This window comes from Neofelis nebulosa, chromosome 13, assembly GCF_028018385.1.
Source record: "Neofelis nebulosa isolate mNeoNeb1 chromosome 13, mNeoNeb1.pri, whole genome shotgun sequence".
NCBI lineage: Eukaryota > Metazoa > Chordata > Mammalia > Carnivora > Felidae > Neofelis > Neofelis nebulosa.
This window is the reverse complement of record NC_080794.1, coordinates 16,901,545-16,916,308: the sequence shown is the minus strand read 5'-3', so window position 1 is coordinate 16,916,308 and position 14,764 is coordinate 16,901,545. Positions and strand designations below refer to the sequence as shown.

General features: G+C 36.4%; 1 protein-coding gene across 1 annotated transcript in view; it reads left to right on the top strand.

Moving 5' to 3' along the window:
- PCDH15 (protocadherin related 15) overlaps positions 1-14,764 on the top strand; it is a 1,242,339-nt gene that overhangs the window by 223,884 nt on the left and 1,003,691 nt on the right. The window lies entirely within an intron of this gene.

Sequence of the window (14,764 nt, the reverse complement as noted above, 5' to 3'; positions counted from 1 at the left end):
AAATAATAAATGTTAAATCTTATTTACATGTTGTTTTTTTTTTTTCATTTTGTTTTGTTGTATGTGCCAAGCTAGATGCTAAACTCAGTCAGATAATCTCACAGTTCTTGAAGATTTTTTTAAATTTTTTTAACGTGTATTTATTTTTGAGAGAGAGAGAGAGAGAGAGAGAGAGACAGAGACAGAGTGTGAGTAGGGGAGGGGAAGAGAGAGGGAGACACAGAATCCGAAGCAGGCTTCAGGCTCTGAGCTGTCAACACAGAGCCAGATGCGGGCCTTGAACTCAGGAATGACGAGATCATGACCTGAGCCAAAGTTGGGTGCTTAACCAACTGAGCCACCCAGGCGCCCCAGTTCTTGAATACTTTTGACATTCTATGGCCTTCATCCTACTTCTTAAACAGATATATTTAGTGGTACATCGGCTTTCTTCTTTTCATCTCTATTTATGAAAAACGGTTATGTTTTTTTCCAGGGTAACTTGATAATTGGCAATATTTTATTTTGAAACCCTTTGCTAAGGATTCATAATCACGTTAATTGCATATGATTTAAGTTAATCCAAGTGATCTTTTCACTCCAAAGACCAGAGACTGCCTTCAACTGTGTTTTCCATTTAGTGAGTACCTCATGCATTTCTCTGAGTCCGTGTATTCCCTTCGTCCAAACAGTATTACCAAGGGCAATATTTCAAAAATGAGTTTTGTTACCTTAATCATTTGTTCAATAAGTGAAAGATTAAAAAATGATGTGGGTTGGCTCAATAGTTAATCTTTCTCTAATTTTATTTTAAGATACTATTGAGTACTGTTAAAGTTTGACTGTGAAGTGCCTTGCTCTCCCTTATATGAATGGTATTTTGAAACCTTAGTGGTTTTCCCCAGGATTTTATTTATTTTCACAATACATAAAGTATTGTTCATTTGTTCATATTGTGTTTTTTTTAATTTTTAAGAACTATTTATTCAAATATATTTACTGTATTAAAAATCTTATCTGTGCAGTCTCTCATATCTGCTTCTCAAGTTTCTCAGGATCATTTTTTTATGACCTACATCATTGCAGATAAAGTATCAGAATTTTTTAGAGTCCTTGAGGATTCCAAGTAGTTATTCCAGGAGGCTAAGGCGACTCTTCCCTGTACGGATTTGACTAATAGCAGTCTTTCTTATATGCAGGAAAAGAGAGTGAGCATCTCTTTGTGATATTCTGATTTTATATACCCAGTTCATGGCTGATCTTCCCAACTAGCTAACTGAGATACTTTGCAATTCACATCTGTCTTTTTTTTTCTTATGCGAATTATCTATTTGTGTGTTCATGTTTGGGGCAGAATTGAATAAGCTACCAATAATATTAGCAAGTACCTAGAATGTGGTGAGTACTTACACATCAGTGACATTATTCAGTCTCCCTAACAATCCATAGAGGAGGGGTTATTTCCCCTCCAATGCCTGTAAGGGAAGTAGACAGAATTATACTGGATTAGCAGAACTGATACTACACAAGGGTGTGTCTCACATCAAGGACCGTTTCTCCCCAGTTTTACTTTGCTGGTGATTAACTGTGCTAGCAGTAAAAATATGGGAGTTCCTAGATTTGGAGAGTCATCGATTTTTCAATGATCCAAGTCACTGATGCATATTACACAGTAACTGGACTTCTCTTTGTGATGTTGTTATATTAGTATATATAGCTTATTGGAAACATTATTCATGAGACACTGTGTCTTGTGCACCATATGGAACATTTAACAAGATAGACCGTATCCCATTATAGTCTCACAATACAATTAAATGGATTCGAGTCAAACCAGCATCTAGAGGAAATCATTTACAAGTCATGCATCTGAAAAAGGACACGTATTCAGAGTATATAAAGAACCCTGAAAATTCAATAAGGAGAGAACCCAATAAAATAGAAGAAAAATATCAATCACTCTACCCCCAAAAAAATGCACGGATAAAAAAATTAGAACACCAAAACATGTTCCACATCATTAGAGAGATGCAAATTAAAACCACAGTGAGGTCCATCTACACACTTATTAAAAATTCTAAAATTAATGGGGCATCTGGGTGGCTCAGTTGCTTGAATGTCTGACTTCAGCTCAGGTCATGATCTCGCAGCTCATGGGTTCCAGCCCCGCATTGGGCTCTGTGCTGTCAGTTCAGAGCCTGCAGCCTGCTTCGGATTTTCTCTCCCTCTCTCTCTGCCCCTCCCCTGCTCGTGCTCTCTCTCTCTCTCTCTCTCTCAGAAATAAATAAACATTTAAAAATGTTTTAAAATCTAAAATTAATAAAATGGCACAATGGTTTCTAGAAATCAATTTGGCAATTAAAAAAAAATAAACTTATACCCACCATAAGATGCTGCCATTTCATTATTAAATATTTACCTAAAAGAAATAAAAGCAGGGGTGCCTGGGTGATTTAGTCAGTTGAGTGTCCGACTTCAGCTCAGGTCATGATCTCACGGTCTGTGAGTTTGAGCCCCATGTAGGGCTTTGTGCTGACAGCTTGAAGCCTGGGGCCTGCTTCAGATTCTGTGTCTCCTCTCTCTGCCCATCCCCCAATTGTGCTCTGTCTCTCTGTCTCTCAAAAATAAATAAATAAATGTAAAAAATAAAATTTAAAAAGGAAATAAAAGCATATGCTCACATAAAGATTTGTACGTGAATGTTCACAGCAGTTTTAGTTGTAATAGCATCAAATGAGGAACAACCCAATGTCGCCTATCAGTAGTCAATGAACATATAAACATTGTGGTATGTCAATTCAACAGCATATTAAAAAATAAAAGGAAATAAAATCTTGATATGCCCAACAATGTGGCTAAATCTCAAAATAATCAAGCAGAGTGGATAAAGCCGGACAAAAATAATAGCACATGTTCTATGTTCCCATGGGTGGATAATTCTAGAAATGATAAACTAGTTTATAATGACAGAGGAGATAGGGGAGCCTCTGGGGATAATGGATATTTGTTATCTTGGTGGTGATGACCATTTCATGGCATTTACATATGTTAAACTTGTCAAATTACATACTTTACATATGTGAAATACATTGTGTGTCAATTAAAACTCAACAATCAAAACTCAACAAAGCTGCCTAAAATGTATGGTGTTTAAAATACCAGTGACATGGACAAAAATTCCAAATGGAATCCTTAAATACCAAATCTTGGTTGTGGAAAAGGAGACTGAATTCTCGTTGGGAATTACAAAATAAACAAACAAAAACATACAAGGTGATAAAGTAAAAATTATTTATTTTCCATTATTGAGTGGAAATAAGTTATCATTTTTCCTGGAGTATGTACAATTTGATTTTCTTTTCGTATAGTAGTACATTGAAGAAAAAAAAAACTAAGCCTAAACAAGAAAAGACCAACCCTCTATCCTTATATATGAAATTCATCACTTTCAAATAGCATTACATGATAATCATTGCAAATATTCAAATGAAATTAATTCCTATTTCTAGAAATAGAAATATTTCTATTTAAATATTTATCTAAATATCTAAATCGTTCTTAATTTTCCCCAAATGAATTTCTTTTTGGTGTGTTTAATATTTAGGCAGCATTTTATAATTTATTTCCACTTAATTTAAAATTGTACTGCATTTTTTTTTTATTTATATTTTCTTTATGTTCTGTTAAAACAGCATTGACATAGACCATTCAGACTTGGATGCAAATAGATTTGCATATGAATCAGTTAATGGGGAGCAGAAGAGGAATGTAGTTAGAATTTCAAGGGGTAAACAACTAAACACTTCCTTTACATCAAGTCCCTTTATGTAAATCTTTACACAATAAGAATTGTAGATATGCATATTTTCTTATCTCTTCACCATAGAAATTTTCATGTAAGTCATTCATAATTACAAAGATCTGTTGTTGTAATGTGTTCCCAAAAGATCCCAAGGGGAGGAAAGCAGATATAGAGACTTATGATTTATTAATTTAGATGTTTTGGCAGAATTGAATTTGGTCCAGAAGTTCAGATGAGGTGGTGTCCTAATTGATTCTCTGACTATTTCTAGCTGTCTGATAACCTCTCAGTCAGATATAAAGACGAGCAGTATATTGGCTGAGCCCTGCCCCCCCCCCCACTTCCTTGGTAGCCCTCTTGGGAATTTTTTAGCAATTTGAAGTTCCAAAGTTATAAGCTCAGTACAAAGGATATCTTTAGTTTTTAATAGAGCAAGCCTTAAGAGACTCTTATTCAAGAGATTTATAAATTCTGAATATTTTATCATTTAAAATACATAATATTATATGTTTGCATACACATTGAATTCATAACTTAAGATACACAGTTTTCTCTGTTACTTTAGAAGTGTGGACAGAAATAGCAAAACCTGTTTATTTCCTCAAAATATCTGTCTTCCCAAAGTAAGTAGAATATAGAGGGGACAAAAACCTGGTAAATATTAAAGCTGAATCATTCTTTTTTATTTTATTTCCTAAAGCTGGATCATTCTTGAGGTAAATAGGTTACTGGAATAAATAACTACAAAATATCAATGATTCTTAGATATCTTCCCTGGTGCAGAAGTGTAAAAACAGGAGGTTGACATTTCTCTTAAGTCCAATAGTAGACAGTTAATGGGAAAAAAAAGCCAAATCATTTGGTCCTGTAAGCTTAGAAATCAATTTAAAGACATTTTTATGCATGAGGCAAAACTATTCCAACTTTTAAAAAGTAAAATAAAGATGGGATATTTTCCCATTTTTAGCTATAAAGAGATTGTCATATTTATATGGATCTTTAATTTACGGGCATCCATGTGAGTTTCACTTAACTTACAGCTTAATGACCTGTTTCTATATTTGCAATGTATAAAAATACTAGAGAATACAACTCACTGAAAACAATCTGTTGTGAAATTAAACAGCTGGTTGTAAGGGACACAGAGGCACAGGAACACACACGGGTGGGGTGAGGGAGATTGCCTAGGCAGGTTCTGGGTTCTTGTGTTGGTGGGGGCGCCCGCCATGCCCTCAATACTCTGAACTGTTGAAAAGGTGTGAGTGTGAAGTTCATTTTTGTCTTTTTTAAGGTAAGTGTAGCTGGATGATCCAACCTATCAACCAGGGAGGAAACTGCATTCACATTCCCTTTCACACCCAAAGCGTCATGTCCTTGAGGTCTTGGTATTCCTTTATTCAGGGGCTTAGTCTCCACCAAGGGATTGCTCTCCCTGTTCCGTCAGATTCAGAACTTAGGGAATTGTGAGAAACAAAACCACTATCGAGAAGTACCCCATCTGTCTTACGTTTAGCCAAAAGCAAACACAGCGTCTACATGAGTGTACAATTATTTTAAAATTGTATTGTTTCTGTATTAATTATACATTTTACTGTGTTTTTTATGTCTTATCAAAGTAACTGGAGGGACCTTATCTATTATTCTTCCCCTTCTTTCTTCTTTTATCCCCTCCCTGCTGGGTTCAGTTTTCATTCTGCTGGCCTTGTGAGCAAAGCTAGCAAAAGCCCACATGTTCTAAATCGTCACTTTCGGGCGCCTGGGTGACTCAGTGGGTCAAGTGTCCAACTTCAGCTCAGGTCATTATCTCACGGTTTGTGGGTTCAAGCCCGGTGTTGGGCTTTGTGTTAACAGCTCCGAGCCTGGAGCATGCTCAAGATTCTGTGTCTCCCTTTCTGTCTCTCTCTGTCTCTCAAAAATAAAAAAATCAATCAATCAATCAATACAATGATACATTACATCATCACTTTCTTCCTAGTGGAGTAGTTATAAAATGAAACTCTTTTTTCACTGCCAGTCTCAATAGCTTCTTGTGGTCTGCTTTTGGTATGATAGCATTACCTTGTGATAAAATTCAAACGTTTTCCAAATAGCCTCTGTTTTTCCTGTCTAGAGTTCACTGATCTCAGGGCTGTTAGAGTCAAGTGCTCAGACTCCTTTCTTTTGTCTCCTGTCTTGAAGCCTGCCTGAGTATGGAATTTCTCTCTGGCACCTTGCCTGGGAAGAGGACTGGTCTGGGGCATCTGCCCTTAGCCTCAGATTCAGAGGCTCTTTCTCAGTCATATTCACTTAACTATTTAATTTTTCAGTTCATTCATTCATCTATTGTGCCAGTTGCTGTGAGTAGAGCAAACAAGAAAGCCTATGCTCTTTTTTTTTTTCAATGTATGAAATTTATTGTCAAATTGGTTTCCATACAACACCCAGTGCTCATCCCAATAGGTGCCCTCCTCAATACCCATCACCCACCCTCCCTTCCCTCCCACCCTCCATCAACCCTCAGTTTGTTCTCAGTTTTTAAGAGTCTCTTATGCTTTGGCTCTCTCCCACTCTAACCTCTTTTTTTTTTTTTTTTTCCTTCTCCTCCCCCATGGGTTTCTGTTAAGTTTCTCAGGATCCACATAAGAGTGAAACCATATGGTATCTGTCTAAGAAAGCCTATGCTCTTAAGGAGTTGACATTCTTGGAGGGAAGAGAGGAAAACGAATCAATACACATCATAATGTTTTTATGTACAGATATTCATGTATATAATTATTAGAGTTCTTAGGGCAAATAAACAGCATAAAGCAGATAGAGTCCTAGGCTGCTATTTTGTGTGAAATTGAAGAATATCAATACTTCATTTAAAATCAGATATGTAATTGAATGAAGACTTCAATGTGTATTTAACAACGTGGAAATGACGAAATGAGCCCATTGATATGCAAATAATAGGATTTAGCTTTGGTTCTCAGAGCGCTGGAATCATATTTGTTTTAAATTCATGTTGCACTGAGAAAACTGTTACTTCCAAGACATCTCAAATAATTTGTTTAATGACTTCAGTGCATCTCTTTGTTGTCCCACAGACTCATGAAGGTGGCTTCTGTCTGTAGATGGTCTGACACAGGGAGCTTCAAGCCTTGGCCCATCACATATTAGACACCATTTAGAGAATCCATTCCTTTGATATTCTGGTCTTGCAGGACCACATATCTCTAAGAAGGATTTGATAGAAGTCATAAATATGCACACACACAAATACCCATTTTAGTGTTCGGCCCATTATGGCTCGGTATAGTTTCTGTTTTCACTCTACTTTTTGTTTTAAGGGAAATTGTACTAATCCAGTGATGCATTGTTGCTTTTGGCTTCACTCCTCCAAACATTATTACAAGGTAAAATATAAATTAGTGTGCTTATTTGATTTAAGGTGTCTCTTTACATTTTGTGTCAATAGACCTGTTCTGTTCTGTTCTCAGTTGGTATTTGCCTTCGGTCAGCAGACATTGTACATATCTACCCCCTAAACTGGCTAACATTCCAACATAGAGAATCTCATAGCTACAAGAATATTATTCATTTAAAAAAAAGTTTCTCTTGGGGCATCTGGGTGGCTCAGTCGGTTGAGCATCCGACTTCGGCTCAGGTCATGATCTCACAGTCTGTGGGTTCGAGCCCTGCGTCGGGCTCTGTGCAGACATCTCAGAGCCTGGAGCCTGCTTCGGATTCTGTGTCTCCCTCTCTCTCTGACCCTCCCCTGTTCATGCTCTGTCTCTCTCTGTCTCAAAAATAAATAAAACATTAAAAAAAAATTAAAAAAAAAGTTTCTCAAGGCATCCTTTTTCACTGCTTTCTTGTGACTCTTAGACTTAGGACCTCAAAGTTCAAGCTTTGACGATAGTAAGAGAACGGATTTGAGTAGGCACTCATACCTTCTTGAGCCATGCCAGGTAATAAACCTCAGTGCTACCTCATTTTTATTCCAAATAATGTGTAACTAGATGATCGATAAAGGAATTTATCTCCAGGTAATAAATTAAGCTGAAACATAAATTAACTTTCCACCAATGAGGACCACTTCCTACATATTTTCCACTTCTATAAAGTCATTCTGCTTGAAACAAAACCACACTGACAATTTACTCATTTTGTGTTTTCTTTTAGAATCTACCACTATGAAAAACCGGCAATCTATTTTATTGATTGATTGCTGAGGAAAGTCATGGCTAGGAAAAATAATTTGAAAGCTACACATTTCTTATTCGATATAACATTTTAAAATATTTTTCTTTCTACATTGAGAATCTCTATGGCATAATGAGATTTGATAACACGTAAAAATGCTAGAATCCACTTTATACTTCAGTCTTCCACCTTTTCCTGAAGGTAATTTTTTCATAGGTATACATCTGCTGGGATATATAAATATCCAGATGAGCACTTTTTAGATAGCCATATTTTCTGAAAATACCTCCTGTCATCTAAGTATAAAATTCGATTGGAGACATTATTCATCCCTTTTATACTGTCTGGAGAAAACCCTCCAAATTTAACTAAATTAGATTTTAGGGTACTCACACTAAAATATAATAATATATACATTTAGAACATTCATCCCATAAAAGGATCTAGTAGAAATATTTTCTAAAATTCATTTTCTTTAGGATAGTCATGCAGTGTGTATGTTAGAAATTCTGAAATTGATTTTGCTTCTATTTGGAAGCAATATTTTGGAACACATTTATTTATTTTATTCCAAAGCTTTTCATCAAATGAAGCTTAAGTACTTTTAAAAGACTGCAGTGTAGTTTTGAAATATAAACCAGAATAAATTCAAGAGGGTAGCTGGGAGCTCCAGTTTTCCCTGGGGTGATTATTTGATAAGTTTGGGTCTAGATAAAGAAGAAATAAGAACAAAACAAACAAACAAAAAATGAAAAGAAAAAACATTCCTCTGTGGCCTTAAACTCCAACTTGATAAGTCAGAATATATAACAGAGAAGTTCCCTTGACAGCGTCATTCGAAGCTGATTTTCTGTGGGTTCCCATGCATCTTGTTCAGCTACGTTAGAAATCAAATCAATCTGGCATGAACTACATTGACTCCGAGGACAGCAACGCTCTGGATCTCACGCTCTGGTGAAACCTATAAACTGACTGTTCATGGCGATGGTGACAATACCTCCTACTACTTCACTTTTAGGTCCAGTAAAAGTGGCACTGTCAGGACTGCAACAAGAGGTATTTGGGTTGCTTTATTTTTTATTAGCCAGATGATCATATCACCGTTTTAAACAGGATCTTTTTTTTTTTTTTTTTTTGAGGACCGGCTTTACATTAAAACAGAAGCTTAGTAAACACATTTCACATCATTTTTTTTTCATAAAAGAAAATATTGTTAAAATAAAAGTATTTATTTTGGCTAATATATCATTAGAAAGAATATGATTTCTAATACTAGAATGTGTATATGGAAGTCTGATCAATTTGGGGACCAGCGGTGATATTTTATTTTATTCACTGCCCTCTTGAGGTGTTAGGAGAGATTTAATTAAGTTATGCAGTGTTTTCTGTTTGCTTGTATTTAATAAGGTGATTTTTCTAATCCTTTGCTGACTCTTTACAACATTAGTAAGAACATAACTGTGAGAAAGTGGGTATTTTCTGAGTTGGATGCTGTGGGGAAAATTCAACACTTAAGACATGGTCCCTATGACATTACTTTTAAAGGTAAACATGTGAAACTATAGTAGGCTCTATGACACAAATTTTAATTATTTTAGCTATGAAGGTAAAAATAATTGTCTAGTATTATCTATTAACAACACTAAGAAAAATGATACTGTTAAAAGTCCATTTCTTAAATCTATTGCTAATAGAGATATGAGACCCTTTCTTTAATGGGTTTTTTAAAAATTGTTTTTCTAATGGTGAAATAAAACTTTGTCTTATATATTTGCCACCAAAATAATGCAGAGGCAGCCATTCAGGAAGTGAAGGCCGCCAGGACCCATTCCCTGTGCGAGAGTCTGAGGGCACAGTCAGGAATTAAGTGGGGAGGAACCTGCCTCCTAGGAACTTTCACGTAAGCAGTACTGGTGTTTTCCAGTTCCTATTACTGATGTGTTTATTTAATCGAAAACATTTAACTGGGAATATTCTTGCCCATGGCTTCAAACCACCTTTGAGATGACAAATAAAAATAAAATGAGGGGCACCGGGTGGCTCAGTCAGTTAAGCATCTGACTCTTGACTTTGACTCACATCACGATCTCATTGTTCATGGTTTCCAGCCACGTCGGGCCCTTCAGTGACAGCACGGCATCTGCTTGGGATTCTCTCTCCTTTCCTCTCTCCCTGCCCCTCCTCTGCGCTCACCCACTCTCTCAAAATCAATAAAATAAACATTTTAAAAAATAAAACTAAAATGATACATTATTTTTAAAACTTTGGCTTTAAGACAGACATGTGACACAGCACCACCAATCAACTGAATTAGATTCCACATCATCCTGATGATTTGAATTAAGCTTTAAAGATGGAGGTGGAATGTCGTCTCTTTCTGTTCTTGGTTCTGAGGCTCCTGGTTACCCTGACTTTTGAAGTGGAAAATAACATCCATAACTACAGGTGACTCCCAGTCATGGTGCTTCACATAGTCAGTTAGCTTTGAGGTATTTGCATCAGGCATCCAAATTGGGAAGTAAGAGAAAAGAAGTTTTAAAAGAAAGGAGAGAGAGGGAGAGAGAGAGAGAACGTGCTTTTGGCAAACTATGTGAGAGGCTGTATGCTATTTCTATACCCTAATATGTGTGAGACTTTCAAATTATATTATTAATAAAGAAAATAAAAGTACATCCTTTAAACTGTTAACTCAGTACCTCTGTCTCTGAAGTCAAATAGAAAGGTAATTAAATATTGTTTCTGAAAACTCCTGTATGACCATATCCATATCCATATGCCTTAATGCAAAGAAGAAACAAAGCCATGTCTTTCCCTTCATTCTCCCCGGGGGGTACAGATCCCTTTGTGACTCCCCTTCCTTCCTACTGACCCCACTGAGTTACTCCTCAAAGGGCCCCTGCTGCAAAGCTGCTGAGCCCACCTGGCAACCAATCTATGTGCTCATTTTACCCTGGAAGAAACCAAAAGTATCACAGACGTTTAAAACCACCACAAAGTACAGCGTCTTTCCTTCTTTATTTCCCCATTTTTCCGAGTGCTGTTTAAAAGTCAGAGAAGATAGTGAAGTCAATGCAGTATTTTCATTTAACCCTGCCTGTGTATCTCCATCCGAAATATCAGTGGAACCTTTATCACAGATGTAAACTATCCTTGGCGAGGAGTATTCTTTTTGTATTAAGTTTTTAATTTTGATTCCAGTGTAGTTAACATACGGTGTAATATCAGTTTCAGGTGTGCAATAAACTGACTCAGCACTTCCCTCCATCACCCGGTCGCTTCACAACACGTACACTAGTTAGGTAAACCCCATCATCTATTTGACCCATCTCCATACCCCCCTCCCCTCTGGTGACCATCAGTGTGTTCTCTGTAGTCAAGAGTCTGTTTCTTGGTTTACCTCTCTCTTTTTTTCTTTATTGTTTGTTTTGTTTCTTAAATACCACAAGTGAGTAAAATCATATGGTATTTTTCTTTGACTGACTTATTCACTTAGCATTACATTCTCTAGTTTCATCCAGAAAATACAAACACACTAATTCAAAGAATTTTTTTTTTCCTTTTGATATAATGCCTTTAAAGTACGTACAAAACGGCCACTTGGGTGGCTTAGTCGGTTGGGCCTCTGACTTCGGCTTAGGTCATGATCTCACAGTCCGTGAGTTCGAGCCCCGCGTCGGACTCTGTGCTGAAGGCTGAGTCTGGAGCCTGCTTTGATTCTGTGTCTCCCTCTCTGTCTGCCCCTCCTCTGCTCACACTCTGTCTCTCTGTCTCAAAAATAAACATTAATTTTTTTTTTAAAGTACAGAAAAATGTATTTGTAAATGACAGCATCAACAGAAAGTCAGCCAAATGCTACATAAATGTGTTTTTTTAATTCTGTATTTTATCCCATTAAAGACAAAGCTTTCTTTAACATGCGTTGTTTTAATATAAATATTACTAAAATGTAGTATGTGCCTAATTCCTTATATGGAAATGTATAAATTAACATTTTCTTCCTGATTTAGGGCCATCATTACACATTTTGATTATTGTACCCAATTTTTTTTTTAATTTTTAAATGCTTATTTTTGAGAGAGAGACAGAGCACAAGGGGGTAGGGGCAGAGAGAGAGGGAGACACAGAATCCTCCAGGCTCCAAGCGCTGAGCTGTCCCCTGATGCGCAGCTCTAACCATCAGACCAGGAGGGAGGCAGAGGGGGCAGGCGGATCCTGACCTGAGCCAAAGTCAGACACTTAGCCGACTGAACCCCCCAGGCACCCTACATTGTACCCAATGTTAATCTGTGAGATAAGAAGCCAGGAGCCAGTCCCCTCCGGGTGGCCACCTCAGTAGCTGCTTGAGGGGCTATGTGCAGCATGTTCTTTTAGTGTTTTTGGCTGATGGTAATGAGAGGTGTGGCATGTGAGCAATTAACGTGCAGTCTGGGTCCATGGTTCTAGAATACCCAATCAGGATTTGGGATTTATCCTAAACATGCATGGAACTCCTTCATATGTAAAACTTCAGGAAACTGGAGAAATGGAGAAGCACATGACTTTAGCTGAATCTTTTTTTTTTTTTCATCTTCTTTGTTGTTGTTTTATTATTTTTGTTGTTTTCTTTTAAATTTCATCTTATTGTATCGTATCATGTTGTATTCTATTTTATTTTTAATGAAATCAGAAGCCAATTTGGAAAACGATAACATTAAGAGATAGATCATGGCAGTTATAATATTAATCTGCAAAATTTCCCCAAGAAATATTAAAATTCAGGGTGTCCAGGTGGCTCTACAGTTGGCTAAGCCTCCAGCTCTTGGTTTCAGCTCAGTCACGATCTCATGGTTTGTGAGTTAGAGTCCCACATCTGGTTCCGCATTCATGGTGTGGAGCATATTGGGGTTCTTTCTCGCTCTTTCTCTGTCCCTCCCCTGCTCATGCTGTCTCTCAAAATAAACGCAAACTTAAAAAAAAAAAAAAAAAAAAGAAATACTGAAATTCAACAGCTGTAAATTTAAAATCAACAGATTCATGTCTATTTGTGGCTTTATACAAACATGTTAGTTAGGTTACATATAATCAAGTATGAATCTGCATTTCTTTATGAAATATATTTTATTTTATTTTTTTAAATTCTTTTATTTTAATGTTTATTTATTATTGAGAGACAGAGAGAGACAGAGCGTGAGTATGGGAGGAGCAAAGGGAGAGGGAGATGCAGAATCCAAAGCAGGCTCCAGGCTCTGAGCTGTCAGCACAGAGCCCGATGCAGGGCTCGAACTCCCAAACTGCGAGATCATGACCTGAGCTGAAGTCGGACACTTAGCCGACTGAGCCACCCAGGTGCCCCATGAAATATATTTTATAAGTAAGAATGTTAATGTAGCTAATTAGGTTAATTTTTTTATATTAAAAAGGAAACCATCATCCACTGGACTTTCCCAACATCAGCATATGTAAATCATACTGCCCTGTGCACTCATAATGGCACTTTACCATTACAGTTTATTTTACTATAAACTGTACTAGTACTAAATACTATATTACAGTTTTCTGTTTTCATGTTGTATTATGTAAAACATATCTTTAGGAACCAGACAGCCCTTAGTTTGACCCAATCTTTACCACCTTCTAAGTATGTGTCTTTGGAAAAGCCAGTTAAACTTGGTGAGCTTTAATTAGTTCAGGTGCAAGATGAGTGTAGAAATACCTGCTGGAATGTTGTATTAAGATGCTGTTGAGATATTCTAAGTAAAATGCCAATGGTATAAGTTTAAGACACCTTGAACAGACAAGACATGGTTACTGCTGTCTTTAACAACTGTTCCCATTGTCCCTGAGTGCAAACTAAACACACATGTACACCTCTACGTGTATAGGGTCTACTGTTTTCTCTTAGAACCTCATATACATGAAGTTGCCTTTGAATACAAAGTTCATAGAGACCTATTTACTACAATTGCCAAATATTAACATAGCATTATATTCTGTTTGTTGTTCTTCATCACCTGTCATTTTGATGTTAGGACATAGTTTTATAATAAAAATAATATTTGTTCAGAGTATAACATGAGAAACATGTACTGAACATTTAATATGTATGAGGCTCAAGCATTATAAATACATTATTTTAACCTCAACTCACATCTCTATCATATAGGTGTTATTATCATACCCATATTAGGAAAGAAACATCTAAGCGACAGAGAGTTTGGTTAATTTTGAGAGTTTTAACTAGTTTTAAAGACTTGAGTGTTTCTTTAAACCCCTCAAAATGGAAGCAATGGGATGAGCTCTTTGAGGATAACTAGCAATGGAGGGTAGTCTGAGGTTGGTCAAGTCACGGAGGTTCTGACTCTCCCTAAGGAGTATCTTTGTACTTATAAACAGCAATAGACAACAATACTGTGTCCAAGTGATAAGGAAGTATGTGTAGATGGTAAACACTTTGTAAATCGTTTTGCCCCTATGATCGCAGGATTAAAAGCTCTTTGAGGTAAACGCTCAACATCTTATTATATTGTTTTATTTTTTACAGAACAAATAATTGCTGTTCAATATGTCTCGGGTCTTATATAATGCTTAAAAATGTTAGTATAATTCTCAAGAAACTGTTAACAATGGTGACCTTTGAAGAAGGACCTGGTGATGGAAGAGATATTATTGATTTTGTCTGGGTCAAAATACAGATGTCTTCTCCAGTCAATCTCCCTGAAAATCGTATTTGAGTTAAAAATGCATATATTTTATGCAGACTGGTTTCTATATGAATATATACTTGCATCTTTATTAAAAAGTAGTAAATTATTTGTTTCCTTGAGATGCTTAACGTTT